This window comes from Ostrinia nubilalis, chromosome 5 (genome assembly GCF_963855985.1).
Source record: "Ostrinia nubilalis chromosome 5, ilOstNubi1.1, whole genome shotgun sequence".
Lineage (NCBI taxonomy): Eukaryota > Metazoa > Arthropoda > Insecta > Lepidoptera > Crambidae > Ostrinia > Ostrinia nubilalis.
Window position 1 is genome coordinate 17,120,160 of NC_087092.1, and position 27,920 is coordinate 17,148,079.

The following is a 27,920-nucleotide window of genomic DNA, read 5'->3' on the forward strand; positions in this document are numbered from 1 at the left end:
CATCATGACAAGATTGTGTGGTGACAATCTTGTATCAGATTGAAACTATTTTTTTTAATAATAAAGTTGAAATATCATGAAATTTTTACATGTATCAAAGTTGATTTTGAAGACAAAAGTTTCTAAAATTATAGTCATTCATTAGTATTTCGAATCTTTGTATTTGACAATCTGAGCTATATTAAGAAGCCAGTATTTGTTTTAAAAGTTTCTAAACGATTACACAATAAAAAGTTGTATACCACCCAAGTAGCATTTTACTCCATTTAAGAGTTCACTAGTCGTTCACATGTACTCCACAAGCTGTGTATGTCAGCTGTATACGAGCTGTATAGCTTGCTATAATGCTTTTATAGAACCAGTTTGGGCACAAATTAGACAGCCTTAAGTTCACTATGGCTGTACATTAGCAGTATAATAGCATTATAATAGCAGTTTAAGTAGTAACATCGGACTTAAGGCTGACTTACGACACTATATGGGACGCAGTGTGAACCATACAACGTACGTGAGGACAATAAAGAGTAACAAGTGGCTAAATGCACAGCTTTCAAAGTTATAAAGTCCGACAAAAGTACTCCAATGCTACATAAAGTTCACGTGTGTCCTAAATTATTTCCACATTTTAATATAAGTTCGGTGTTTGTACGTGAGTGCCAAGAGGGAAACAACTCGGGCGTATAATCATTTATGCAAATAATAACACGGGTTTTAAATACTTAATAATGTTAATGCTATTGGGAATGCAACTTTATCGTGAAATGTATACATATTTACAGCTAAAATATTTACGCGCCTCTGTAAAAACGCGATATTCATTTTAAAATATTTAAAACTGGCTGAGAGGAAATCTACAATTTTCAGTTTTTGATATTGTATTGGCATTATAATTATATTACGGTAATTAATTATAACATGAAACCAAAACTCAATCGCTCTATCTGCGAATTTTGTGATAAATCTGCATTAATTTTGGAGATTTATTTGGTAAATATTTTAGGTTATGTAGAACAAAATGGTGGAAATGAAATACGGCTATGTGAACTGTTATAACTCCAATTTAATGCGGTGAGCGTATATTAGGTTCACATGTGTTCTGTTAGAATGCTGTTATCTATATGAAGTTCCACATTTGTACCACTACAGCGCTAATGTCTATAAATTTATTCTAATGTGAACTTATGTACAGATTTAAGATGTACCTAGTTCAGGTCAATTGTGTATCTTTAATTCTTTCAAATACTGAAATTTTAGAGATCCGCAATAAAAATTATTAATGTCCGTTAAATCGCCTAGCCCAGGTACTAATAGTCAAGTATGAATACCTAAAGCATCAGACGGTAGTGTTCCCGGTTTAAATTCGTTTATTATGCCTGACAATTTATTCAAAGCGGAATGAGGAATACGATTTTTAATAGCCCATGTTCTTGCGAAAGGTTAAATAATTGTCCAAATCAAAATGGTATTCACTATCACTAGAACTGCAATCATCACACTCTGATATCTGTATACAGGGTGTTAGGTAAATGGGTATATGAGCCGACACTAGCCCATGTTAACATGGTCATATAAATGGTATGGTGAAGTCAGAAAATTGATATCTTCATTTTAAGTATTTTAATTTTCATACAAATCGGATTTAATAAAATTAATTTTGTATGAAAATTAAAAAATTAAAATGATGATATCAAAGTTCTGAATTCACCATGCCATTTATATGCCCATGTTAACATGGGCTAGTGTCGGCTCATATACCCATTTACCTAACACCCTGTATTTTGAAGGGAAATTTCAGGTTCAGGCATAATATTTTCCTCTGCATCATGTACAGAACCACCATGAACAACTAAAAACAGGCTTGGGGAAATGTGTAATAGAATATCACATTCACATTCATGTTCAGCTTAAAGCAAATAAGAGTAGTACTTGTGGACAAATAAACTGCTATTGATGTTAATGGACAACACATATTATAGTCCTTTTAACAGCCTACAGTGCACATGCGAACCATTGAAACACTTTTGTACATATAGTAAAAAAAGGTTATTTTAATTATCACAAACAAGTCCTACTACAGCTACTAGCTGTATAACAGTCTAAAACAAGTAAACATAACAGCCTTTGGCTTTATAAATGACCACGTGTGTTCTATTAAAATGCTAGCTCTATAACATCGTACAAGTAGGCCGTTAAACAGCGGTTGCCGTATCTCTACCCTCCTATAATGCTCTTAGTCAGACGGCTGACTAAAGGATAGTTGTTAGAGTATTATAACACCAACAATCGTATTAAAGTATAACTCTACACTAGTCTACACTCCTATAAGTCCCTTAGACAGGTATAGGTGTAATTAATTGCAATAATACAGCTTATACATCACGAGTGAACTGTACTAATGCTATGATATTATGACCTGGTGATAAACGCGGATAAGGATAATCATAACTTCTTATATTTTCTTCGAACTTCGAATATTTAAATTTTTGACAACCGCCCGCGTTGCAACTGCTTTGAAACTGCGCTGCTTTCAGTGTGCCTCAGCCGCGCTGCAACTGACCCGCACTGCAACTGACCCGCGTTTGGTGTGTGGAAGCCTTTAAAAGATACCCTTTTACTTAGCATTAGTCGTGACAGAATGTGCAACGACACTGTAATTCAGCAGGTAGGTACAGGAATAATTCCTACACCTGAAGTTTTCCTGAACCTGAAAAGTGACTGCTCGTTTTATACTTGCAGTACATTCATTGTGAAACAGTTTACGGGTGGAGGAGGCCGATTACTGAAAAATATTTGTCTCTATTTCATTTTGGCTTTCATGACAGCGTGCAGCAGATAGGCAAGTAATCAAAAGTATTTTTTTATTTTTTTCTCAAAAGGTTGCTTGGTTGAAGCAAGTGACATTGGGAGTTTGAGGCAAGTGGCTTGCGTGAAACCGCACAAGATCGAAGTACCTAAATGGCGACATATTCTATCAGAGGCCCAGATCCTTTAATAAAAACCATGTATTTACTTTGAGTAAATAAATGGGTAAGTTTTTTAATATCGCTTGTTGCGCGGCCCCACCTCAATAAAAGAGTCGGACGTTTCGCTCCATCAGCCGGCAGAGGTGCCCTGGAGAAATCAGCGCCGATATGTGCCTGCAATTAGAGAGTGCGGTAAATACGGCCCGGATCCGCGGGGTAAGAAATAGACTCGCCTTATTAGTACGGCCTACTTGCCTAATCAAGGTGCGGCGGGTTGGGGGCGCTAGAAGCACGGTTTTATGGATTTTATGGAGACAATGTCTAATTGGTTTTAATTTGGATATTAAAACCCTTTTTCATATATTAGAAACTCTTATTAGGGCTTTAAAAACCATTTTTGTAAAATCCCTTTTAAAAAATTATCAGTTCAAAGTTTTTAAACCCAATCTCAGTTTCAGAAAAATCAAAATGGAAATTATCTTTATTCGTGTAGACCAGTGGTTCTTAACCTTTAAGTCATGAGGGAGCGATTTACCAAATTTTTGTCTTGTCAGGGACCACACATTTGGTTACAGTCATTACTTACTTATTATGTTACAGTAAAAATTCATAATCGGTCAAAACCACTTTTGACTGCAAAAATCAGTTAAATGAGGTTTTGACCGATGCCCCTAGTCAATATCACTTGACTGATTTTTCCAGTCAAAAGTGATTTGGACCAAGGTGTGCAAGTACACTTCATGGACCACTTGGAATCCCTCCAGGGACCACCAGCGGTCCGCGGACCACCGGTTAAGAACCACTGGTAGACAGACTAATTAAATTAGCACTTACAAATCTTCAAATGCTTTTAGAAATAAATAAAGCATTGACGAATTTCTCTTAATTAAGCTGAAAACGAATAACCACGCAGAAAAAGTCATAACACATTACAAAACTTCCACCACCCACACAAAGGACAATTATCACCTCCATCTGTCCCATGACGGAGATCGGGCCATTACAGCCGGTCCTCCAATTACACTTGTACAATAACTCCTCATAACCCAAACAGAGCGAGTCTTCAATTAGAAACCCCAATATCACACTAAAAAGAACTACAAAGAACGAAGCGACCAATCGCAAAGGACGGCGCTCTGCAAAAAGGCGCTAATTTCACGAAACCAAAAAGTGGTAATGGTTATGCGTTGCAGCCAGCGCGTTTGTCTCGCGATAACGCGCGCTTACAATTAGCTTGGACCGCTGTATGCAGTATGTGAGTAATTTTTTAAAATAACAATTTTACATAGAGTTATTGTACCTAGTTAATGATTCTCTACATAAATTTGTTCCGAGGGGAGCAAAAATAAAAATCCGTTTTGCGTTTGTTCGAAAGTCTGACATCTTTATTTTGTTTCAATTTCTTTTTAATTCCTGTCCTTGACAGTTAGGTTACCTAATACTTCAACATATTAGTATTCTAGATACTTAATTCAATGCATTTATGATTGTGTTAAATTGGTATAGTTATTGGTTTGATTCTACGCATTTCTAGTCTAGATGGTTATAAGGAAGTTGAAGGACATCAAAGTTTAATTCTACCCATAAAGAAGACAGTCAAAGTGCAAACAGATCATCATTAGACAGACACTTGGAGATTTATTTATTATTTGATTTTTGTTGAAACGATCCGATGATTCGACTAGGTGTTAGTAGCACTCACTCTACTTTTATGTATCAAAGGCTAACCGGTAAAAAAGTTCCACGAGCGAAAGTCGTCATAAAAAAACAGCCAGTTGGACATATTGCATACACCGGTCCCGAATCGCAATTAGACGTGAGTCGGGCCATAATCGTGAATGTTTAGCGCCGCGCCTCCGCGTCTGCGCCGGTCGGAACACTTCGATTTGCTATTGTCTTTTATTTTGATCCTGGTGCCAGTGGTTTTGTTTGAAGCCATCTGACCTTTTGTTAGAGTTAGATGCAGCATGGGCTGGAAGAGGGCGATTCAATTCCCGGCTAGGGCAAATTGTGATAAAGGATTTTTTTATAACAAACTTCAGTTGCCTTGTCACGACATATCGGTACAATTGGGCGTTTAAAATATAGCTAAAATATAGCCCTGAAAACCTACTTAGTGCTCAATTAACTGTAAAATCAAATTATGTTATGTAACTTTCAAATCAATTAAAAAAGTGACGTCATAGTTTGTTCATGCCATAGAAAAACTATGCGATGAGAGAATGGCATTTTGACTACGTTACTACTCGTAAGCTTGGGATATCTTGTCAAGTCATACCAGTCTAATTTGGCCATGTTAGATTTCTTTCGAAACTTCCACAGTCTATGAGTAAACGCTATTTCAATCTCCAGTGTTATCAACGTTACAAACGTCAATACAAAGTGTATTTTATTTCAGGAAATAAATCAATTCGTACGAGACCGCAACATACTCATACCGATGCACTATTACATAACATTTTTAGAATAACATTATTATGATAATAAATCCGTTCTATCATAGTTTTTGCTGCAGATTAAACGCCAAACGTCCTGGTTCCATAAATCATGGCTAAAGTATGGCCACTAAAGCATGTCATATAAATTTATTTGCACATATTTCCTCGTTATTATTAGCATCCGTATATTACCCGGCGGGATGTTTGTTATTTTTATTGTTTTGTTTTTATATAAACAGTCCATCTATTGCTAAGAGTACGTGCTTTTAATAACTTCTTTCCCGTATATAAATCAAATCGTGTCGAGCTCTAGTACGATTGCCAGTAGGTATCTAAAAGTAAAAAAAGAAAAAATCCTTAAAAGCTACTTTTATTTTACGTGTATTTTACAAATTATATAAGTATAGCACGTAAACTTATGGGCTAAATTGTAACCTAAAAACAACTACTACTATTTTTTTCAGGATGAAACAATCATCCGAATGTTAGTAGGAGTCAAATGCTCAAGCCTTATTTTTAGAACTGTTCTGTTTGCATTACTTATTTATGTAATTAAGTAGGCATACCAAAAGCTCTACCTAAAGTAGATAATAGGTACTGAAAACCTAGCTGTTACACGATCTGTAACAGAATGATTTTAATAATTGAAGAACATAAGCTTAGTGAACAATCCTAGACCAATCTTATTCTTAAGCTGAGTTGCACCACCTAAATGTAACTATAACGTTAACCGGTGTATTTTTATGGAGTTGACAGATTTTTGACGTTTGTTAAAGTGAAAGTAAGATGGTGCAACCCAGCCTTATTATTTTTAAAGACGTACGTCATCAGTAGCTTAAAAGCATCTTGATGTCATTTTAAATTAATTTGACAAATATATAAAACATTATGTTTATAAAACACTAGCTGACCCGGCGAACTTTGTTCCGTCTTAATGGCAATAAATAAGCAGACTTTTTTTTATTTCGAACGGGATAATAAGTATCCTATGTCCTTTTCCTGGCTCTAAACTACCTCCCTGACAGTTTTCAGCTAAATCGGTTCAGCCGTTCTTGAGTTATAAGTGGAGTAACTAACACGACTTTCTTTTATATAGATTATTACCTACTTAGTTTGGTATATTTTATACATTTTACAAACGAAGTCACGGGCATTCTCTAGCTTAATACTTATTTAATTTTCCTTTAAACCACTCGGCCTTCTCTACTTTCCAATAATATACTATTTACCCATAAATATAGTCATACATTATATGCGAGGATCCGATTCAAGCGTATGTTCCGGTGAGAGATTTGTGCGCCATATCCTTAGCAAGATTGACTGCAATTACTTATTTTCTATGTTGCCTTTATTCTTAGTTAATAAACTTTTGGCTTATTTATAAGCTTTGGATGGGATAAATATAATAAGATAATTCAATGTTTTTAACCGACTTCAATAAAGGAGGATTGAGGTTCCAGGTATGTTCGGCTGTATGTATTTTTTTCTATGTATGATCACCGATTACTCCGTCAATTGTGGACTGATTTTCAAAATTATTTTTTTGTTCGATAGAGTACGCTTTTGAGGTGGTTCCATTGCCACCAAGTTAGGATCTGATAATGGGATCCTAGGGAAATCGAGGGCAAACTTTAAATGTTATAGGCACGTATTATGTTTTTTACTACTCGTATCTACAATAAATTCCATCTCTGTCCAAACATCGAAACTATTATAAAAAAAATCTTTCCAGAAGGCTGGCACTTACACGCTATTTATTGAGCAATTATGTAATACGGATAAACATACATGAAAATTGGAAATTAGGAGATCCGCAGGCGAACCAAAGTGACCATGGCCCGCAGCATTGCTAAAATCAAGTGGTAGTGGGCGGGGCACATAGCTCGCAGAGCTTATGGTCGCTGAGGCAGAAAAGTTCTCGAGTGACGACCACGGGTCGGAAGACGTAGTTACCTAGACTCTTGTATGCAGGGCACTACATCAGCCCCTGTTTGAATTTAACGACACTCTTATAAGATCCTTAATTAACACACATGAATCGTAACAAATCTCTTAACACAATAGATTCAATAGCAAGCCATGTGTCACGTTGAAATTGGTCTGATACTCAAACAATGCAGCGTTTGCGCAAGAGAACCCGTAAATTATAGATAAAGTTGGAGTCTTCATATTGTTTACCGTGTCTCTGCCCGTTTAGCAATGCTAAGTGATTAAGAATACGCCGTGTGCGCAGCGGTGCGGTGGAGTCGACATGTTGTAAGAAACAGTTGAAATATTTAACATTAATAAATAATAATGAAACTGCAACTGTGACACTGGAAAATTAGGACTATAATTTTCTTCTTCTTGTCGTGTCGACAACAAACCTGTACAGTGTCAGCCCAAAACTGCGCCATAAGATTTTAACTATAATTTTAATCGCTCTACATAACTTTTTATTTGAAAAATTGAATTGACTTATCGGATTTTTTATATTATACTAGCTGACCCGGCGAACTTTGTTCCGCCTTAATGGCAATAAATAAGCAGACTTTTTTTTTATTTCGAACGGGATAAAAAGTATCCTATGTCCTTCTCCTGGCTCTAAACTACCTCCCTAACAATTTTCAGCTAAATCAGTTCAGCCGTTCTTGAGTTAAAAGTGGTGTAACTAACACGACTTTTTTTATATAATATAGATTTAATTTATTTTAGACCTAGAATGGAATACCTAGTGATTTATAAAAATGCGTGATTAATTAAGAAAATTGCTCTAGAATCAAATGATAAATGTAACTACATTGTTTTTTTTTCCATTTATTTGGGACAAAAATAAAAACTAGTTAACAATAGTTTTAAAATCTGCAAATAGACTGACCTTTTAAACACTACTAGAGTAAAAGATTATGTTGCATCTCTCTTTTCAACCGACTTCAAAAAAGGAGGAGGTTCTCAATTCGACCCGTATGTTTTTTTTTTCTTTCTATGTTTGTTACGCGATAACTCCGCCAATTATGAACCGATTTGAACAAATCTTTTTTCGGCGTATAGGTAATACCTCAAGGGTGGTCCCATTTAAATTTAATAATAGAAAAAACAACCCCCAAGGGTGGAAAATTGGGGATGAACTTTTTTATACGCAATATCTCCGCCGATTATAAATCAATTTGAACGATTATTTTTTTGTTGAATAGGTATTATCAAAAGGGTGGTTTCATGCGAATTTGAAGAAAATATTTCATCCCCAAGGGTCGAAAATTGGAGATGAACTTTTTTATACGCAATATTTTTAATTTTTAGTTTTTTTTTGTGTTCACGCATTTGAAGTCGGTTTTATTTTTTTTAAAAGTTAATTATTAATTAATTGGTATTTAATCAGTGCATTAAAATAGTCCAAACAAACTATACAAATTATTCGCATCTAAGAACAGAAACCGAGCCACACCTCCCCTAGCCCCAACTCGGTTCGAACTACACAAGATACAGTCCTCTACTCAAATTCCAAGTCCAAGTTAAACTGAAATAACTTACGCGGATCGGCCTCGATCGCCTTTGTCGTAAGCTAGAAGGCAATTATCATTAATTATTATTAAATGTGACACTTCTGATAAACGCTGGCCGATAACTTGAGCAAATAATTCAACTTGTCGAAGGGATGTTTGAACTGCGCTTGATTTGTTATCGGGGTTGAGATTTGTTTTATGGGACCCGTGAAACGGGGCTCGGTTATGAGAGGTCTTGGAAGTTTGGGCTTTAAGGTTTTATGGTTTTTAACTGCGGATATTTTAATAGAGTTGATCGAATTCATTTTATTTTGCTGCTGGATGCAGGCCGCTAGCAACCGAGGGGAAATCATTGGGGGAGGTCTATGTTCAGCAGTGGATGTCTGTGGCTGATATCATGATGATGCTGATGATGAAGCATTTTTGTCTATGTTGTAATATTTTGACTGCAATTTTATTAAATCTAGTAACTTATAAAATAGGAAATAAGTGAAAGTGAGAGACCACTCTAAAACTGTACTTTTTACCATACCTTGACTAATCAAGATGGTCTACCGAAAAAATCTTAGCTGCTGAACTTCTTTGGTTTTTGGTAGAAATATTGGTACTTGTTTACAGACTTATTTTCAACCTACAAACTATGGTTCTCATTAATTATGTTGAATATAGTCACACAATTAAAATAATAGCTTCTAGTGGGATTCAAACCTGCAATCACCGCCGTTTCAACCCATTACGGGACATCAAATAAACACATCCAAATTCAGCCCCCAAAAAAGCAAATACAACTCCCAAAACAAGTCAAGTAACCAACCCTTGCCATTGGAGCCGAGTTTTGATTCGGTTCGGCTAATAGGCCCTGTTGGCACATCTCGATAAGCCGATATTAGAAACAAGGTGTTTAGCATTGTTACAGAAGTTTTCGGCTGTTGTTGCAAAACTCGAGTTAATGGGACGAAAGGAACGTGATAAAGTGCCGGAGGTACGACGGGTGGTTTGATGCGGCAGTTTAATACGTTTTGGAAGTAAATTGAGATTGGATTTCTTAATCTGAAGGCAAATAGCATGAAATTAGTGAGGTTAATTTTTTTTATCCACAACGAGGAAGCTCTTGGCCTGTATCTCACCTGATGGTAAGTGATCTTCAAGATTTTAAGAAAATCTACGAGTACATATTATTATAGTCTAGATGGTAGCCCAATTAGATATTAATTAATACATTTTTTACAAAGTTAAGTTTAGAAAAATGCTCGATTTTCATTCAATCAATATTTTTAGGTTACTAACATTTACTACCTACGATACATATTATGGCATAATATGTCTAGGTACCATTTTATTTTGTGTTGATTCCTGACCAGAGAATTCTGCCGTACAATTGACTTGAGCCCGTGTTCCATCCACTACTTTAAAAAATAATTAAAAACATAATAATATGCAAATGGCAACAGCCACATCCACCATTCGCAGGTTCGGTTCCCAACTCGACCAATAACCGTGTCAGTCGCGTCGGACTGTATCTGCGATCTCTTTGTTGCTCTCATATCGGCGGATTAACTGGGGCTATTCGATACCTGATAATATAGGGCAGGGGACAGATGTGAGTTCCCTGGAAGACCCTTTAAACTCCCGATATGTTATAAAGTTTGCGCTGGTTATCGAACTGAAATTATAAACTAGCTATTCATAACTCGTCACTCTGCTTAGTTAATTTGTTTCAGCCAAATGACGTCCATATCGGTTTGTAATATAAGATTTTAAACTTTCGCGTTCCATTTCAATTAAAATAGTAAGACACGGGTCTTACTATTTTAGTCTGCTTGTGACCACGGCTGCAGCATCGCAGCCGTAACGTCAAGCCGTGAGTACATAATGTAACTCATTAATAAACGTCGCGTTAAGACCCGTGTCTTACTATTTTAAATGACGTCCACTGCTGGATTTGAATTTCCAAAACGGCCGGTCTTGTGCCGCTTAGTATGATTACAACACTATTTTTATTAAGTGAAAATCTTTAACGGGCGAATACACTCGTAATAAAAACAACAAAAGAGTCACCTAAAACAAATGACACTTGCGAAACCACGTTCGAAACAAAAGACTAACGCGCCACCCGACCTGTCAATGAACATCATGTTAAGAGGACAGTACATCAAGGTAAGGACTGCGGTGTCTTATGCAGATGATATAGGGGCTAATTTGCAATAAAAAGTATAAAGCCTGATGCGCGTTTGTCTGTGCAATGAGTGAAACGTTTAATCTGTGGTTTTCAGGTGTCAATAGTGGAGGGGATAGAGTCGCGCGTCATTTGTCATTTCTTTGTAAAATGTTGATTTATTTTCAAAGGCATAAAAGAGGTAAAGTGCTCGTAGTAATTTACGAATGACAATTTTTTTACTGAAATGTTACAGTATCCAACAATTTACCTAGCCTTGTCTCTTCTAGCGGTCATATAGCTCTAGTTAATCGACGTTTTGGGCCTTTTAATATGATATCTCCGATGGCGTTTAGATTCTATCTGTAACACCTTGTATTGAGGTGGATAAATGAGTTTTCTACGTTCGCCATTATGCTCAAACTTTGAGACTATCAGGGATCGCTTTGTACTCGAGTTATATTTCGGAGACATTCTGATTTAGATTGCTGTTATTGACTTTGGGAAAGTTAATTATTTGAAGTCGTATTTGTACGGCTGATCTGAAGGTTTATGTTTGTATGAAATCTACTTAGTAACAGAGAAGCATGAAAAATATGGCATTTAAAACATTTTTGGTCTCTACCAACTAACGTAACTTTTTTTATGCATGACAAGGCAGGTATTTAACCGCTATAGCACCTGATGTTAAGTGAGATGCAGTCTACCTATATTTAGAAAAACTTATACCTAACTTTATTTAAACACTAGGCAAGTCATTTAGACATTTTCCAGATTAATAAAATAAACTTAAAATAAATACAACAATTATTTCCAATGATTTCTGTCAGTCTTTTGCTGTTATTCATAAAATACGCGTTTTTGTACCGCTTTTTGAGTGTGCAAAAACGTTTATAAATAGGTAAATAAATGTAGCGAAATGAACGAACTGTAGGTATATTAATCCAAGCCTCTAGATACATCAGACTTGACCTCATTACCATCGTTATTTCGTTCATTCGTTTCAGCCGAAAGACGTCCACTGCTGGACAAAGGCCTCCCCCAAGGATTTCCACAAAGACCGGTCCTGTGCCGCCCGCATCCAGGCACCTCCCGCGACCTTCACCAGATCGTCGGTCCACCTACTGGGAGGTCTGCCCGCGCTACGCCTTCGTCATGTCACGCCACGTCATTCATTAACATATCAAATGCTAAAACTTTTTTCAACACTTTTCTTAAGGCTCTAGCTCTAGTACACTAATAGAATGGACCTATTTAAGATAATATTAAGGCGTTTTTAAACCTCTCAGGAGATGCGTGTTTTTTTTTTTTTTTTTTATTCTTATAAAATGTAAGGACTTTTGTCTATGTATAGACATGCCAGTCCTATCGTAACCTAACCTTACAATTTACAAAGTTAGAGTTATAAACTTTTAATTAATAAAAATATCAATTTAGCCGCGTCGGACAATGGTTCGGCTAGTATGCTTTGATAAGTACCAACATCTACACAATTTATTTGTAATTGACTTATAACAAGTTGTCGCTGTCTTTCGTTCCTGACACACTCCGTCAACAAATGTAGGACATCTTCGATTTTATCGCAGACTTCACAATTAGGCGACTTAACTTTTTTCATCAAATATCCAAACTTGTTTGACGGATAGTGTCCAGATCTAAGCCTATGCATTGTTACAACAAACATTCTACTGACTTTCCCATAACTAAACCAAGGAGCTCGAAGAGGCTGACTTTGTATGGTTTTATACCAAATACCTTTAATTTCAGATTGTTCGTTAAAATATACCTTCCATTTATTATAGCAAAATTTTTTATAACTTGACAAAAACTCCTGGTAAAATGGTTCAATTAAGTAGTGTCTACCTTCCGTTACAGCTTATTTTGAAAGACGGTCAGCCTCTTCGTTTCCACTTAAGCCTACATGTGATGGAATCCACTGCAGTCTCAGACATACGCCGTTTCTATTAAAACTTAGGATGTTTGAAAGAATTTTATAAGCTATCGATACACCTCTGTATCCAGAGGCGCATCGAGCTATATGCTGCAATGCACTCCTACTATCAGAAAAGATAACAATTTTTCTAAAACTTTTACTTGCAGCAAATTCTAAGGCTTCGTAGATAGCAATTAGCTCAATAGACATTATGGATATGTCGGCAGATATTCTATAACAGCCCTTTTCTTGTTCCACGGGGCTGTAAAAAGCAGCACCTCCACCACTCCTAGATTTAGAGCCATCTGTATATATTTTATACCACCCATTATACTTATCGTTTATCTCGCTTAAAAATCATTCTTTAAAATGTTAATATCATGATTGCTTTTTGGGCCCTGTACACTATTTAAGTTAGGTAAAATAATGTCAACATCAATATATGACATCCAAACGTTGAGTGAAAACATTTCAAGTGGGTAGGAAGAGGATACTATACTATCTTTGGTTAAATCAATTGTTTGAGCAAGTAGAGGTAACCTTTTACGTCTCCAATATCTGTCTGTGGAATGATCATAAAGATTTTTCAACAATTTCGTAGTGACATTATTGGACCATGATCGGGCCTTCAGGCAATATTTAAAAGCTAGATACTGTCGTCTCAAGTATAAAGGTGGTATACAGAGCTCGCTCTCCATTACATGGATGGGGGAGCTTTTAATAAATCCCCCGATAATTCTAAGCGCTTGGTTTTGGAGTCTGTCTAATTTTAATAAATTCGTCCTAGCGGCACCGTCATACAAAAAACACCCATAATCAAGCCGGCTTCGGATAATTGCAATATATAGTGTTCTTAAGTACTTGGGGTGGACACCCCAGCCTGATCCTGCCAATATTTTTAAAATGTTTAAGAATTTTATAGCTTTTTCATATACCTCATTAATGTGTTTCTTCCACAGAAGTGACCTGTCAAGCCAAATGCCCAGATACTTAATACATTCAGATGCACTTATTGTATCTCCTTGGATGTTTAATAGAATTTGTGTTTGCCGAAATCCCCTACTAAAAAGGCAAGATTTAGATTTACACGCCGAAAGTCTTAGCCCAAGTTCCTCCAATAAAATTGACATTATGTTTATAGCTGTTTGAATATTATCTCTGCAGTGCGATAAGTCCTTGTGACTGAAATATAATACAAAGTCATCTGCATATTGACAGATAGCCACGTTTCTAATTTCTCGGCAAATGCTAGAAGTTACTATATTGAAAATAAGGGGCGACATAGGGTCCCCTTGGGCCAGGCCTCGACTTGTACATCTGATGATATTTATGTCTTCAGAGTTATTATTTATTTTAAGATATCTTTGACTCAAAAATGCATATAGATATTTACAGACTCTTGCACCTACATTCAATGTATCCAGTATCTTTACAGCTTTTTCAACCAATACATTATTATACGCATTTTCTATGTCTAAAAAGCAGGCTAAGGTAGTTATATTTTTTGAGTAACCTAATTGTATATAGGTAATGAGACGTACTAGGGAGTCAATACAAGATTGTGCCTTTCTGAAGCCTGTAGAGTTTTGGGATATAATATTGTGTTTTTCCACATACCACTCTAGTCGTTTCGTTATCATGATATGGAATATCTTACACGTGCACGATATCAAGGATATGGGTCTTAGTTTAGGCACTGAACCTGGGTCAGAAGACGGTTTTGGGATAGGTATAATCTTAATATTTCGCCATTGTCTAGGTACAATTCCTGTGCGGAATATATCATTATATAAGCTTAACAATAAAGTTAGAGCGTCGTTAGGCAGATTGTAAACCATAGAATATGTTATGCCATCCTCACCGGGAGCAGTATCCTTTTTTTTTTCAAACAATGTTTTAGTTCTTGCATCAGAAAGTTTGACTCTAACAACGAGTTACTGGAATAGAACTCGGGTTGCGACTCAACAACAGTGTCAGGCGCGAGAGAGCATAGTAGTTCCTCCAGTTGGTCTTTAGATACGTGATGATTAGGTTGTCGCCAACCCTTAATCCAACGCATTCGTCGCCACATATCAGTCACAGAGCTCGACTCGCCTATATCGCTACAAAATTTTTGCCATGACTGGGATTTCGCCTTTCTTATGAGTTTCTGACTTTCTGTTATTTTATTTTTTAAAATTTGTAAATTATTAGGGGTAGGGTTACGTCGAAAATTTTTTAATGCTAGTCTACGTTGTGCTACTATTTGTGATAATAATGGACTCCAGTACTCTTTTGGTTTAAATTTTCGTTGGGGGTTACTACACAGCTTAATTAGAGGGATGTTATTATCTGCTGCTTGAATGATTAGTTTTTCAAAAATATCATATTTATCTTGTATATTATTATCAAGGCTAGTAAAACTATAATTGGTCAAATATATGGATATATCGTTCTTATAGGCCTCCCAGTCAGCTAATTTAAAGTTTCTTTTTTTTGTGAGATTTGGAGTATCTTCATAGGTGATTGACATTTTAATAATTAGATGATCACTACCCAGATTTTCGTTAGTCGTTTGCCATATAAAGTTAGCAGCTATATCGGACGAAACGAAAGTTATATCAGGAGAGGATGCTTGCAGCAATTGATCAACCAATTTTATCCTCGTAGGGTGGCCACTGTTTAGCGAGATAAAGCTGTTTTCTAGAGCCGAGTCAAATATTTGTGTGCCTCTTAAGTCATTTTTATTGGACCAGTTGGTGTGGTGTCCATTAAAATCACCCGCTATAATAGTTTTGTCTTGAAATTTTGAAAATAAAGTATCCCAATCGATCTGTGATGTACGTACTGAAGGAGAAACGTAAACTGATATAACATATTCGACATATTTACAATTCATTATTTTAATACATACAACCTCTATACCCGAATTACTAATATTAATGGGATAACGGCGTGTCTGAAGGGATTTATGCGCTATTATAGATACTCCACCGTAGCCATCATATCTATCCTTTCTATAGATGTTGTACTTACTTATTTGTAGCGGAGATTCCTCTTCCAGCCACGTTTCACTAATTATGGCTAAATGTACTTTTTCCTGATCCAGGAGTGCATTGAACATAGATAATTTCGGTCTGAGACTTTGTGAATTCCACTGCATTATATTAACACCGGAAATGTATACAGTACTACCCATTAAAAAGTTGCATTATACATTGAAATAAATCACCACCTGTTACAATATTCAAAATAAATGTTTTAAGCTCATCATATAACATACGAAATATAGACATAATTTTTTTTTCCAAATCCAAATTAGATAAAAGTATCTCTTTCAGTTTTAACAGTAATTTTTTAAGCTCAAATTTTTTGATTCTTCTTTTTTTTAGTTCTTCTTGTAGGTTGTCGTCTTGATTCTGCTTATCTTGGTTTTCATAACTCGTCTCATTCGCAATTCGCAGTCAGCCGGCATTTGTTTCGTTCCATCGTTTAATTAAACGCGAGTTAGTGGCGCCTATTAACGGATGTGCGCGATTGTTAAGGGCGGTTCACACTTGAACGGGAAAAAATCGACTTTATTTTCCTTTGTGATGTCTGGAAGTTCTCATAAGTATTTTAAGATTAAATTAATTTATTATTTTTTCCCCTAAAAAAATTAAGGAAGAGACTTCCAATACTTTTAAAAGTATTTTAGCTTTGTAAATCTCTACCTATCGTCTCCGAATATGAATCCATAATCATTTTAAAAACACTTGCTAAGAGAATTTTTGAATCTGAGTAAAAATTACAATACACCACCACAAAAAATACTCTGAGAAAGAATATTGTATTTCCTGTCTAAAACAAAATGATTATCATTAACCTTATCGGTTACAGTGATTTATGTGAACTGTTGACTCTGCTTGTGACAGTAAAATTATATTTTTGTAAGTTTTCTATTCTATAGATGAATTGAAGTACAAAATTATTTATGATAATGTATGTTTTACCATCAAGTTCTTATTCAACAATATCAGTTTGTCTTATCCCATTTATTCCAAAATTTGTATTATAAAGAAAACATCCCAAGATTTCGCAAGTTTCTTCCAATTGTGTAAGCCTTTACTCTCCCCCCGACAAATGAGTTGATCGCGCCTCTTACAAATTGGCCGCATTAATATAGACAAGGAGGAGGGTATACGACAAAATGAGGTGCGACTTTGGTATTTCTATTAAAAATAAAGATTTTTTTGTCATACAAATATTCCACACCACCACCAGAAGTATTTTTAAGTTTTTATTTAAAACTAGCTGTGCTTGCGACTTCGTATGCGTAAAAGTAGCGTTATTTAGCGAATGGTTTTCTTCAAGGCACCGCAAAGTGGTCGGCTTTGTATGGGAGAGCGGAAATAATTCCATTTTTCAGTGTTATCATGTTTCTTTTCATATTGCTTTAAAATTATTAAAAAAATGTTATATAGTGCAATATCTATGTTTCAATACATAACATAAATTACTAACAAATAATGTCACTCTTTTATCAGGTCTAAAACTTCTAGGTATAGAACTAAATAGTTTTTGCTGATTTTACTTCTAAATTTATTTATGAATGGATCAGACGAAGCCAGAAGCATGTCATAGTATCCTCATTTGCACCGAGAATACCGACTCTCTCATCCCCGTCTCATCATATCCAATCACTTAACCTCATTAGATAAATGAATCGTATGTCAAGGGTAGCAGATATTAGCAGCTAATCTATAATAGGCTAGTTACTAGAAGGACTAAGGAATCTTTTGATACATACATCTCCACTAGGATCGACAAGGCAAAAAAGTTATGGTCCAAGAAAAGCAATAATTTCGAATATAAAAGAGTGTCTTTTATATAGGTCAAGTAGGACATGACGACAGCAGTTATTTGCAAAATATAGTTTAATTGTAAATACATAATGCTTCATAAAAGTCAATTAAAAAGAAATATTGTTGATATCATCAATGTCTTAAGAAATACATTCGTAGACATCCGAGCGTAGAAACTACGCTTAAATAAATATTTCGTGTTTGATCAACTTATGACGCATAATTTTCCTTTAAAATAACGTTTAATTGTTTTTTTTTTTGTGATTATGATCCCATAACTATTCTACAATAAGGCTATTATGCTAATTTTAATGAATTAGAACCTTCCAATTTTGGACTTTTTTCCGCTTGCCGACTACTGTGCACCGCCCCTATTATAGCCTAAAGCCTTCCTCGATAAATGGGCTATCCAACACAAAAATTAATTTTCAAATCGGACCAGTAGTTCCTGAGATAAGCGCGTTCAAGCAAACAAACAAACTCTTCAGCTTTTTAAATTAAGTTTTAAAACGTCACTCTATTTCTTTCGATTACAAATGGTACTTACTTAAGACTATAATGTAAGATCGACCATGATGTTTTGAATAACTGAATTATTTGGTTCACATTTATTTTCGCAAAAAGTTTGCTGAAAGTAGCTTTTACGTCCATTAAACTGAAACAAGATATTTTAGTCTGTTACGTTCACCTTGAAAGTTTGATGCTGAACATGATTATACTTAGGTACTAGCTAAAATTCTACGTGCTCACGGACCAGGCTTTAGAAATATACTAGAAAAGAAACTAGAACAAATAAAACAAAAACACTCAGCTGCTCAATATCAATACTCAGTGAGGGGCCTTCAACGTGTGGTCTAATTATAAATATTTCCTCAAATTATTGAGAAACATTGATCAAATGATTAAGTTGTAAAACGTGCACCTTTTCGTTTCGAGCGTGCATTAATCTGTCGACTGGCGTGGATTCGGCAACGGGCGCTGTCGAACGCTCGTCTCGCGCGCGGTGGCGGCTCGCAGTGCGGTGCCGGAGCGGGACGATTAAGCTAGCGCTGAAAATTAGTGTTGAAATTTGGAATAGTATAGCGAATTAAATTAAATCATTTGCATATTTTGTACAGTCCTCACCAAAAAGGATAAATTAAAAAATTTACACCAAAATAAGAATCTTTTTTAACTGAAATCGCCGCAGCTGCAAAAAGAACAATTTTATATTTTTTTTAATATGCTTGCATCTAATATGTTTAGGCTGGTTACATCATCTTACTTTAACAGTAACTAAAACCATAACCGATGTTTTTTGTATGGAGTTTGACAGGCTTTTGGCGTTTGATAAAGTTAAAGTACCTAAGATGATACAAGCCCAGCCTTAATGTTTATTATCTATGTATAGTTTCGTCCTTACAATCGTTTTACAACGTGTATAAAATACCAAATTGTAAATTATGTACAGTTGTTTTCAAAAAATCTATTCAAGAACACCAACTTTCAATTTTATAAACAGCACATGAATTCAATAAAAGCTATCAAAACTACCCGCTTTCACCTGCACCCCGTCTTTCCTGAACGATCCCAGCTAGCTCCTTCACCGCACCGCGAGCGAACTGTCAATAAGTGCCCAAGTGATATCGGTTTAATTCTCGCTTGACTCCTGACGCGGAGGTGTAGGAATGTTGATTAAACGCCGACTGATGGCGAGCTAACGCTGTCTTGTGATTAAGAAAACGATTAACGTAGGTTAATTAATCGAGTTGGGAAGGAAATTATTGGCAGAAGACATGTAACGGAGATGGCCCAAAAATGTAGTTAGCTAAAGGTGTAGTGGGATGGCCGTGTTCTGACGCATAACTAATGTAAACAAGCAATGTATAGGGTAGGTATTCCAGTGGAGAAACCTCACATCGCCCATTTAAAAAAAAGTTTCCTAGCTCAAATATTGTCAACCTTGAACAGAAGTATTAGTAGTTCGTTTCTGCCAAATGACGTCCACTGCTGGACAAAGGCCTCCCCCAAGGTTTTCCACAATGAACGGTCCTGCGCTGCCCGCATCCAGGCTCTTCCCTTCTTTCGAGTGGCGACCACGGGCTGGAAGACGTAGCGTGGGCAGGCCTCCTACTAGGTGGACCGACGATCTGGTAAAGGTCGCGGGAAGTATTAGTAGTAATTCCTATTAATTGAAGAAAAGTTGAAACGTGCTTTTTAAATTGCATACCAAGTCGGGCGACGCAATTTTAAAATTTAAAATTTCTCTCATTCTCGGAAGATTATTTTCATTTCAATACTTATATTTATAAGACGTATGCAACATTTTCCGGAAACTTTTACAAATCACAAATAGATACGTGTACGAATAAATAGCATGAAATATAAGGATGGCAAAGAAAATGTTGGAGTTTCCCTGCGTGATCGAATCAGAAATGAGGAGATTCGCAGAAGAACCAAAGTGACCGACATAGCTCGCAGAATTGCTAAAATCAAGTGGCAGTGGGCGGGACACATAGCTCGTAGAGACGATGGCCGTTGGGGCAGAAAAGTTCTCGAGTGGCGACCACGGGCTGGAAGACGTAGCGTGGGCAGGCCTCCTACTAGGTGGACTGACGATCTGGTAAAGGTCGTGGGAAGAGCCTGAATGCGGGCAGCGCAGGACCGTGCATTGTGGAAAACCTTGGAGGAGGCCTTTGTCCAGCAGTGGACGTCATTTGGCTGAAACGAACGAACGAACGAAAGAAAATGTAGCGCAGCTATGCTTTAACCTTTAAAGTAGGTACTTTGTTTCTTGGACTAGTTGGACATTAATTAAACAAACGTACCTACTTGCCAATTTCTGCATCTGAGAGTTATTGCCCATTAACTTTTCACCCCATTAAGGAATTAAGAATGATTAAAAACAATGATGCGCCATTCTCAGCCCCACCTTAACGGGGCCAACTATACACCCCTTTGATAGGGTTGATTTATTTCCAACTAGCTTTCCGCCCGCGGCTTCGCCCGCGTGGAATTTTGTCTGTCACAGAAAAACTTTATCGCGCGCGTCCCTGTTTCAAAAACCGGGATAAAAACTATCCTATGTTCTTTCCCGGGACTCAAACTATCTCTATGCCAAATTTCATCAAAATCGGTTGCGAGGTTTAAGCGGGAAAGCGTAACAGACAGACAGACAGACAGAGTTACTTTCGCATTTATAATATTAGTTGGGATATTAGTTGGGATAAACTTCTACTACTAGTATTAATTTCACTAAGTTTTCCGAATGATTTGCCTTTTGTCATCCCCTTCGTTTGAAGTTTTAAATTCTTTCCTTAATTTTTGAGGTGAAAAATTTTGTATTTAAAAACAGTCAAATAATCGTCGTCATCGTCTTTACTCGTAAATTACTAAGCTCTGATAAAAATCATTCACGTTTGTAAATGTAAGGTTTTGGAATCTAACTAACAGCCTTCTAAGTTTCAAGTGTAGAAGTAGATTTATATGTATAGTATCTTATCATTATTAGTTTTTATAATACAATAATTATAATATCATCACTCCTAGTTCATCAAAGTCTCATACATTCCACGTCATAAATATCTGTCAAAAAATTAATATGTAAAAAAATGGCGACTATTCTTTTCAAATGAATTAGCGTATGATCTGTGTTTAAATGATTGTCGTCAAGAGAGACAAAACGGTCGCACAACAGTATTTTTGTCCAAGCTTATCTTGCTATGATTTTGATACACAACTCCACCATTAGGTAAGCAGTTAGCGCCATAAGGATTATCTATCACCTTTATCCGGCCGCAATCATAATAAATAAAGGTAATTCGTACATTAACCAGGCGGGCTGAGTTACAACGCCGCGTTTAGGCGAACCGGCGGCATTAGCATTAATTTAAAATATTATTTATTGTTCATAGCCTTATTTTGGTTGTGGAGCTAAGAAAATGGATCAGACGTTCCGTGGTGTGACTTTGAATGGTTCTGACCAACATTGTTGTGCCAAAACATTTTTAATATTCAGAATGTGTAAAAGTTCTCTAATAATAAATAGAGTGCAAGCCAACCGACTGTGAGAATCCTATTTTTTTTATCTATATTTTTAAATTATTCAATAATTTGATTTGAAATAACGAAAATAAGGAGGTCCCGGAATCCAAAACAACGTTTTAGTTTTAAGTTTTTTTTTTGTTTTATTTATAAACTCAAACTTAACTAAAAATGTTTTTTTTTTACATTGTGTCTAACACATTTTGTATTCTGTATATCGCTATACGCACTCAGTGCACAATTAGTGATACAATATTATCATGCTTGGTTGACAAGACATTCAAAGTTAACAAAGTACGGCATCTAACCATCGTAGCACCATTCTCACTGTCGTAGCCTCGTAGCCTTGTAGCCTCGTAGTCGTAGTCCGTAGCACTTTCGTAGCTTCCAGTCGGCTGCCATCTTGATGATCTCGTTAAAAGCAAGATGACACCGAATGACCGTAATTATGCCCAGTTAAGGGCCATAATACTCTGGGCTGGTGTTTTGGCGAATTTACAGCCGGCTCCCGTTCCATTGTTTATTAAAGTTTTTTTATTGTTATTACGCCGGCTAATTGGTATTGGGACGCTGTTACGTTTTATTGGTGGGCGTTTCGATTAGGGTTGGAGTGTGGCTGAAAAATTTAGGAGAAAAAAGCAAAAGATGTAATGGAAGAAAATTTTACTCTTATAATTAAGACGTTTTGCCTCTCAATTTGGGAAAATATTTACAAATTCGGCCCTTTTCAGGGCACTACATACGTCTCAAATATAGCTTGCCCTACCACCACTTCAGGAGGAAATGTCGGCTGCGTACAAAAAATCGTTTTCTTCTGTTAGCAAGAGCAACAAGGTTTTTTAACAACCTTCTTTGTCTCAAGTAATCAGAGGGTGTACGCTGATCATAATAACTATTTGCTTGTCTAATTTCAACGCAAACCGTTCAGTAGTTTGAGCTGTAGAAAGAAAGAAAGAAACATTTATTGCAATGGACATCACAAAAGACAAAAGAGGTAAATAAAAAAACAAAAAGACAGAGGTAACACATAAAACACGGATGAGAAAGTAAACTGAGTAGCGCCACCCTGTCGCACAGTGATGCTCATCGCAATGGGACCCCACTCGAAACATGCTGTGGCCCACGGTGAGCAAGGTCACGACACTGATTTTCAGTGTGCCCCATGCCGAGTGGGAGTCACGGACACTAATCTATATTGCATAAAATATACATAAATTATTATGTTGATACAATAATCAGATAGGCAGTAAAGGTAGCTTTTTACATATTCAGACAACTAAATACCAAAATAAACACAAACGGTACAACATCCAAAATTAACCGGTTATCAGATAGCGTTAATCACACTTCGCTAGCTCCGCCGGGAGGTTGTTACTCGCACACCCATAATTATTTACAACTACCGTCGGGTACGTTTTAAAACTACCCCCGTCATGCGATAACGCGCCCAACTATGAACGCCTTGTTTATTGAGAGGATGTCACTAGGGTCGCTCTGTTCAGACTGCGCTGCTTTCAATTTGAAGGTTGTAGAATACAAAATTAATTACAATTTGTTCAAAAAAATAAGGAGCTAGTTTAAATCAGGCTCTAAGTTGGAAGTCGGTGGAATTCCTTCCAGTAAACGCACAATATTTCAACAAATTTTATTATTATATTGAGTGAAACTAATAATCCAAGTTTTTGATATATTTGTTTTGCGTAAAACTGTCATTTAATTTGTTTAATGGAAGATCAAAATAAACGTAAACAAAATATTTTTTTAAACAATTATTTCCATGTTAATTAATTTCACTGAATATTTTGAGGTCTATCTGTATTTTTTTTACTAAAAATCAATCAATGTCAGATCAGTTAGATAAAGACTTTTCAAAAAAGATGATTTACCAGATTTTTTGTGTAAACAAGACAATCACCAAAAAGCACACGCAACGTGCGTTTAAATTTAATTTAAACCAGTATTTAAATGTAACCAGACCGCTAAGTCCGAACAGGCCGCAAGGCTATATATCCGCCGATAAGGCCTTTTGTATCTCAAAATAAATAAAATAGCTTAAATATGTCCGGGACCGGACACAAATATGGCGGCGCGTGTAAAACCGTCGGACGGTTCGGACGGGCCGGACGGCCCACCTCTATGTAGAATGTAGATACGCGTAACGACGCTACCTTTAGTTTAGTTTAGTTTAGAAATTACTGGGCTTGGTACCTTTTGGAGTGTATTAGTTTTAATGGTATGTTCTAACATTTTTATGATAGGATGTAGGTACAGGTTCAAATAAAGGCCTTGCCATTTGCAACGGGTTATTAAGTAGGCAATAACTCTGAAGTTTGTTGAAAGAGAGTTAAGTTGAAGTTTCTATGGTATGTTATGCATAAATAAACTCCCAATAAACAATACTTTACCTAAATGAATATTAAAGAGAGGTGATCAGATAATATTAAATGTAATAAAATAAAAAACAATCAAGAGTCAGTATTTTGCAATTTAATTAAGTAAGTATACAATTCCAACTGTACTAGAATGTTGCGTGAATTTTTAGTTGTTAAGTTGAGTTTAAGTATGAGTCATACTTAAACTCAACTTAATGACTGAAATAACAGAGCAAAGATATCAGGCACACATTAGAAAACTTATCAGGTTCCTCCTAAAGTTTATCTATTTACCCGACTGCGCCAGAAGGAGGGTTATGTTTTTGGAAAGTATATTTAGTATTTCTAACATTCAACCAAGACGTAACTAGGAGAATGACATACCGTTCCCATTTCAAAACTCTTTAAACCGCACCTTAGCCCCAAAACGTTCTGACCCGAAGAAGCAAAAGTTGTATAGCGAAAGAATAGCTTCAATCAAAGTTTCAACCCTTAAATCTAGGTAGGGGTCGCCTCGGCCGCAGTAACATAAACATCATGATACACTATTAAAAGTTGGACTCGTTTTGTGAGCCAAAATATTATTCGGACTACCTTCCTTCTATCTCAGCCCGTATCGGACGTAGGGTTGGCGATTGGGTCAATAGTTAGTTGTCAGTCAGGGCTTTGTGTGCTCGTGATTAGGAAACTAATATATGGTAGGTTTTTTGAATTATTTAATAAAATTCATTTTTAAGATGCAAGGGCACATACACAATAGCAGCAGACGACGTGTCGTCGCGACACTACTGATTTCTATGAAATAACACGTAGTATGAAAATATTTCATAGTAATGCATAGAAAGTGACGTGCTTGAATAGAGAAATAGTTTCTTGGAATTTATAGGTATTGTCAAAAACTATGATAGTTTTGGGTGTACAAAAAAGTTGCTTACATTTACTCACTGATTTCAAATCATCTTCTGTAGGTACACCTTGTGTAGAAAGCCCTTGATATTGTAAATGGTTATTGCAAAAGAATGCTCCGTTTTTTCCGATATTACAATCGCCAGTAGAGTACATATTGCACATTTATGTTGTGAAGTTTCTTTTGCTACAATTAATGCCACAGTGTTTGCTTACACATAGTACTTTTGTCCGTACATTGCATTGACTTCAACCACAGAGCTCATTGTAGTCTTATCTAAAAACAACAGTACCAGCCCTATTGCGTCAGATAGAGTCCGGCGGCGCTGCCTCATAAACATGCCGGGTATCAGCGAGTAATCTGCCGGATTTGTCGATCAGCCGGTATCCACTGGCCAGATTTGTACCGGGCTTTGCCGCCGATACTGCACATACGTTTTGCTTTTCTTGTCCCATGTTTATGGGTCTATGCGGCCAGGTGGAATCGGAGGGTTGGGAAATTTGTTTATTGCCGGGTTTTGTACGGTTTTGATACGTTTTTGGGTTTGGTGATAGCTTTTGTTTGCTGATTGAAGTTGCCGTTTGAACTATTGAGATGTTAAAGTTTCTACGTTTCTAAATAATTACAGTATAATAAAGCTGCTCTTGGTTTCTTAGAGATGGTAACTAAAGAGTATTTTTCTTCTTTCTATCATTGCCACCCACATGAGCATTCAGGGTTTATTCCGTGAAATTTTGATATGTTACGGCACAGATACTCGTAAGTATAGATACTAGTCTTTCCCAGATACGTGTAATATTCCGAATGAAGGTCTATCAATTGGCAAAGTATAATAATTATGCCACAGAACTGTCAGTAGTGGTATCGACTGCTGGTCAATTTCAGAACCATGCGGCTTATGAATACCTACTTATATTTAGGTAGAAGTTTGTGCTTACTGAACCTTCCTCGAAATAAAAGATAACCTACCGTTTAGTGAACTTATTTATAAATAGTGTTAGATTATTCATAAATTAATGGATTCACTGAACTTTACACATTACTTTTACCTTGAAAACCCACACCAACGTGTGGGCTTCAAACAGGGTTGTAATCGTTAATGAAAATTGCAAATGGCGGCGACACCGTCGATCTGATTCCTTCCAGTCCACGTCCCAACGTCTCGAATTATAAATATTCATAGCACTCGTCACGGCCGAATCTTCCGATTTGACTGAATTATGAATATTTATCAAGGTGACAGCTTGTTTTTCGGTAAAGGAAACGTGACGGAAATGTATGTTTTGACAAGAAATAGCTTCATGTACCCATAAAATAATAGAGTAAACAAAACATAATCGGTCGTTATGGATATCCTTGGGGGAGGCCTTTGTCCAGCAGTGGACGTCATTTAGCTGAACCGAACGAACGAAACAAAATCTTCTAGGACCTACATTTTTGATCCGTAGTTTGCCCAATTGTCAATTTTTGTTACCAATGATAATGGTTAAATATGCTTAAATATTAACAATTTACGACGTGGTAGAGCATACAAATCTGAAGCACATTTTGAAGTCTCGCTGACGTTTGACGTCCGAAAAACACCCTCACGTGGCGCTCCCATACCTCAGGCACTGACTGAGTGATGATTTGATGCATCAGGGGCAGGAAAGTTCTCGAGTGGCGACCACGGGCTGGAAGACGTAGCGTGGGCAGGCCTCCTACTAGGTGGACCGACGATCTGGTAAAGGTCGCGGGAAGAGCCTGGATGCGGGCAGCGCAGGACCGTTCATTGTGGAAAACCTTGGGGGAGGCCTTTGTCCAGCAGTGGACGTCATTTGGCTGAAACGACGACGACGTTAAATTGAACATGGATCGGTGCAACGACATGGCCATATACCACCTCCCAGACATATCAATAAGGCCCGGTAGATGGCGCGTAAATCTACCCCACGTGTCTCAGACGCTTGAGGTGTATGTACCGTAAATGGTTTGAATCTCAGTATGGCGTCTTTAGTTTAAAGTAGTCGCTATTAGATACAAAACTACTTAAGTTATTGCTTAGTCAGACGTCAAAAGTGACAATCAACGGCTGATAAATCACGTAAGAAAATATCATTAGGAGCAAGCATAGCTACCACAAAATATTTTTAGTAAAAAGAGCGTTTTAGTGTACGAATTAACATTTTGTATTGATCTTCAGCAAAAAATGGTTCTACTACACTTTCATTCTACATTTATTGAAAAGTAACATTCATCCCGCGGCTTCGCCCGCGTGAAATTTTGTCTGTTACAGCAAAAAATTTGTTGCGCAGCGTCTCTGTTTCAAAAACCGGGATAAAACTATCCTATGTCCTTCCCCAGGACTCCAACTATACCTATCTATACCAAACATCAAAATCGGTTCAGTGGTTTAGACGTGAAAGCGACACAGACAGACAGAGTTACATTCGCATTTATAATATTAGTAGATATAACTTTGGAAATATGTAATCTAGTGTTGTTACAAAACCTAATCACACTACAAGCTCTATGATACCAGCTTACCATCATCGCTTACATCACACCAGCGGTTGATCGGCCAGCTCTAAATAACCTAGTACGTACTAGTTCCACACTAGTTCCGCACATACTAGGTCGGTACTAGGTGCACGCTGTACAAGTAACGGCCACTCAGATATTGGCAATACACGCTGCCTAGATTTAAGATGGCCAGCGGCGACTTGCCTTGTTTTAATTGGCCGGTCAGTAGGCTAACTGTATAGAGCTGTTAAAACCATCGAGATTGATTAGTTTTTTAATAGTTTACTGGAGTATTCCAGCCTAGGTACTCCAGTAATAGATT